At 27.0% G+C, this 5,159-nt stretch overlaps 1 long non-coding RNA gene across 1 annotated transcript in view; it reads right to left on the reverse strand.

Moving 5' to 3' along the window:
- LOC136088707 (uncharacterized) overlaps positions 1–3,728 on the reverse strand; it is a 4,232-nt gene extending 504 nt beyond the window's left edge. The window contains exon 1 of the long non-coding RNA XR_010642410.1: positions 38–3,728. This is a non-coding gene — a long non-coding RNA (uncharacterized LOC136088707). The remainder of the gene's footprint in view (positions 1–37) is intronic.
- Positions 3,729–5,159: the final 1,431 nt, after the last annotated feature.

The raw sequence follows: 5,159 nt of genomic DNA on the forward strand, positions 1-5,159 counted from the left end.
TATTTCACAAATAATTATTTCCTAATTTATTACTTACAATGACTAACGTATTATGGGTAATTGAACACATATTATGCGTAATGAGCTTGAACCCATGAGGAGAATCCTGAAAAAAAGTGATCAATTAGGATAAGTAGTTAAACAAAAAAACAAAAACAAAAATGTAAAAACCTACTTTTTCAATGATGTAGACGTTGGGTGCAATAGCCACTGGATGCAAAAGTATCTTTACTTTTTCGTCACACACACGGCCTTCTATAATAACAGGCCTTGACATCGCGCAAAATGCCGTAAAAACTGAAGGCCGATTAAACTTTCACTTTTACTTATATTGATATATTTTTATATTAGGTAGGGTGTAATGGCAGTCTATGTTTTCTAATAATAATCTCTAGTAAAGACGGAAATATAAAAAGAAAACCAAAAAGTTGTTAAAAGATAATCATATTTTTCGTATTTCAAATTTCATTAAGAATATTTATGTAATATTAAATAGTATCAAGAACAAGCAGAACCATAACAAAGTTTATATCTATATATTAAAAAGATAACTGTATTTTTAATTTTTTTTGCTAAAAATGGTAACAATAAAAATCACCAACAATAAAAAACACCAACAAAAGTTGATTCAAGCAAAAAAAAAGTTTTATCAATATATCTCAACAGGGTAAATATATACAAATCCAAACATATTGAAAGACATATAGGCTAATGAGAAAATAAAAAACATAACTAGTAAATAGCATAATTAATTACAAAACTAATTTTCACATAATTTATGATAGCTTTAGTATTTTGGGAGTGGTAATTAGTGAGTAATTCTTTAGCAGAATATTAGAATATACTCTGCATTGTTTTTTTGTGATTTTAAATTAATATTTAGCAGTAATGAACTAAAACTGAGTAACACAAAATATTCTGTATAAAGGGTCAGTAGCACCTTGAAAAAAAAAAGCAAAATATTGACCATTAGAAAAGAGCATCAGAAGGAATTTCAAGTCCGCCTCTGTTTAGGCAATACAGATAACTTCCATATTTATAATAATAATTGGTAGAATCATTATAAATTTTTATTTCGCTTTTTTGCACATAGCCAGCTATGTAAACTATAGCCACTAATGTAGATTTATTAACTGAGCTTTCAAGATCATGTATATTATCCAGAAGTTCTTTTTCATCAGTAGAAATATCTCTAAAACATATGTCACAAGTATGACCATCGATACCATCAACAGGAATGTCAAGTTGTAATATCAATTTAGTAAGTTGAATATTAATTTTTTCAAATACAGATTTAGCGTTTATAAAGTAAGTACCTCCAGATCCCTGTCAAAGCTTAGAAAAAGCTTTTTCAAGTGGATCTGTTGAAAACCAACCTAATAAGACAAACTTTGCTCCATTACTCATCAAAGTTTCTACAAGATCAACAAAGCCATAACATGAATGCGCTATTGCATTGCTAGTATCTAGCGTAAGCTGTTTTACACGCTTACCTGTAGGTTTCATAAAATTTGACAGTTCAGCAATATCTCGTAGCAGTTGTAACTGTTGATCACCAACTGAGTGGATTTCTTTGCATAATTCATTTTTAAACCGAATGCCAGCACCAGGTGCTTTGACATTAACAATATTCGAAAAAAAATTATTTTTTCAATAAATACAGCAGTACCTTCAAATGCTTTATTTTCAATCTCTGGATGCGTTTTTAATACAGCTACTGTTTTTTTGCAAAAAACAGACAAACAAAACTTTACAGATTGTCTCTCTATTGGTTTTGGATAAACTGATTTAGCTGTAAGTTTAGAGAGTTTAAAAAGACTATTACACTCAGTTTTATATACAGTTTCTAAATCACTCCACTTAGCCAAAGCCAGTTCTTTATTGTTCAAAAACTGAAGTTCCCCAGTCTTTTTTGTCAACCAATTGTTTCGTATAGATTCTAGTAGATGCACATAATCATACAATAAATATATACCTGATGTTGTTAACCATGGTTTACTATCAACTGTTTTAAACATTCCAAAAATTCTTTGATTTACACGGTTACCATCAGTAATTATTACCAGTGTCTTACTATTTTCGATATTATTTATTGTATAGACAATTTGTTGACATTGAGCAAACTGAAATTCAGAGGAAAGATTTGCAACAGGTTGAGCTCTACATATAAATTCTGGACCTCCAAAAAGACATTTAATCATACATGATAAAATTGTTTTAGCTAACTTTTCAGGGTAGTTTACTGCTTGACCAAACAAAGCACCTCTTTGGTAAAGCAATGAAGCTTTGACATAGACCTCATCAATTAGTAGTATGGAAATTCTTTTTAATGGATTTAAATTCATAAAAATACTATTTATGAAATTAGGTCCTCCATTGAGCTTATTTTTGAAGTCAATCATGTCCTTATACTTGGCAACTTGTAGTCAATACACAAACAATCGTATAAACTTCATTGTAGTTGTAATTGATATTGTAGTTGAAGTTGAGATAGTCCGACTTGCACAGAGATACACAGCATTTCAAAGGCATTTTTTAAGGTATTTAAAAAAACTAATCGTTAGTTTGACAATATTATTACCTTACAATGTTAACGCCTTGAAACTTACAACGTTATCGTCTTGAAGTTGCGCTATCTAATTTATAAACCAATTAAATTTTAAAGATTTATTAAAAAAACGCAAACACAAACTTTCGTCTAATGTTAAAAGATGAAAATGTAAACGCAGTATTAGGAATTGGCCTTCAGTTTAACAAATTTGTTGCGCGATGTCAAGGCCTGTTATTATAGAAGGCCGCGGTCACACATAATATAATATTCTGAAACTAATAAACAAACATCTAAATTTCTATAAGTAAATTTATTCTTTGATCATTGCCTTTATATCCTATCTTATTTTCATATCATAATCTATTATGGTATTATTTATATAACATATCACAACAATATTATTAAATTTGTGATGTTCAAATATCATATGAACATTCTCTAACATGTTCATATGATATTTGAATATAGTTCTTGAGTATATTATCTGCAAACAATTGACTGATGCAAGTTCAAATGTTGTCAAAAACCAAGCATGCATGCATGGGACACTGCAGTGTCCCACAAAGAAATGCTGGTTTGAAAGTCAAATTTTCTTTATTAAAAAAAAATATTAAAATTGGGGGGAGATAGGAAGGTTTCCGTAATTTTTTTTAGGCTCCAAAACTTTTAACTTTATATATAATAAGGATCATAAAACTAAGGGACTTACGAAGTAAATTGAGGAACAAAAACAGGATATTTACAGAAACTTTTCAATTTTTAATCTGGAGTACCAGTGTAATTGGGAATTAAGTCGCTGGGTCCAGTATTCAAAGTAATATGATCTAAAGTAATATATAAATTAAATAAAATGCTTTAAAATGCATGCAGTTATACATATAACTCCTGACAGTTAACTATATGTATAACTAGTTATACATAAAATTTATTATATAAACTTATTTTCTAAGGTTATGCTTGAACAAATTAGTACCAATTAATTCAAATTCAAGATTTAGTTCAAGTTCAAGTTCTTATTTGTTCATTGTTTTTTCACTATTTTATATTTAATTGTTCAAATTTGTTAACTGGTACTAATTCTTACTTCAGTAAGAATATTTATCATTGTTGAACGTGATTTTATTAGTAACTTAATTTTACTTTCAACATATTTTGACAACACCCTTTACATTTTAAATGATGATAGCTTTACTTTTCTATTGATATTAAATTTATTACGTTTCAATAACTCAGATTGAATTTTACTGAAATATTGTAAGGTTTGTAAGAATTTGCTGTATATCAAATGGCTGTATATCAAATATATATATATATATATATATATATATATATATATATATATATATATATATATATATATATATATATATATATATATATATATATATAGTATTTAGGCTATGCCAGTAGATAGAGGGGCAGTGTGAGTTTAACAATAATTAACAATGGGGAGGGAATGTTGAGACCAAAATAATGTCAATTAAAAAATTGAATTAAAAAAAAAAGTAAATTATTTTATTTAAAAAAAAGTAAAACAATTTATGCTAGCTTTGAGCAGGTTTTAGAGGTGTTTACACCAACAATGTGGTCTAAAAACTTCTTGCTTTTGTTGCTTAAAACTGTTGAGGATCATAGGAAAAACAATTTAAATTCAGAAATTAGCTTGCTTATCTGAAAGAACAATTTGTGTTTTTATTTTTATTTTAGTACTGTTGAGAATAAACGTATAATTGAACCGGAAAAAAATTGATGGCATATGCATTTTTTATATTATATTAACAGTTCAGATATACCATCATAATATGATAACAAAAACTGACATCATTTTTAATGGGAGATGGCAAAAAATTGACTGAGTTTGATAAAGGGTGAAGGTGTTCAATAAACCTGGTCATCATCTGACATCATTATGCATAGATGATCCTATGATTTAGGTAAAATAAGTAATCAATTTGCCATATTTCTCTTTAGAAAGTGTAAGAAAAAAGCATTGTTATGATGAGAACCTACCTATTGATCAAGCTTGGACCACCTATTTTTTAAATTTGAGAGACAGAAGTGGAAGTGCGAATCGCAAAAGAACTAATAACAATGCTCTAAATTGATTTTAACTTTGTAGACTAACATTAATATAGTATTTAGAAATAATAAATGAAGTTTACATGATTTTTATAATTTGTATTTATTTCCATTAATTATCAGTTGTCAGCCTATTTTATAAAATGAATTAAAAAACTATTTATTTATAGTATAATATTAATACATAAATACTAGTTTCCTAATGCTATTATCATCACAATGTTAATGGTATTCATTTTAAAGTGAAATTTTGTATCAATTTTATTGTTTTAATGTTGTATATATATATATATATATATATATATATATATATATATATATATATATATATATATATATATATATATATATATATATATATATACATATTATTTTTACTTTATTTAAAATGACATTTGATATACAACAAACCCCTACAAAGCTTTCAATAATTCAGTTATGATACAATCTGAGTTATTGAAATGTAATAAATTTAACATCAATAGAAAAGTAAAGCTGTCATCATTTAAAATGTAAAGGGTGTTGTCAA

This window comes from Hydra vulgaris, chromosome 12 (assembly GCF_038396675.1).
Source record: "Hydra vulgaris chromosome 12, alternate assembly HydraT2T_AEP".
Taxonomy (NCBI): Eukaryota; Metazoa; Cnidaria; class Hydrozoa; order Anthoathecata; family Hydridae; genus Hydra; species Hydra vulgaris.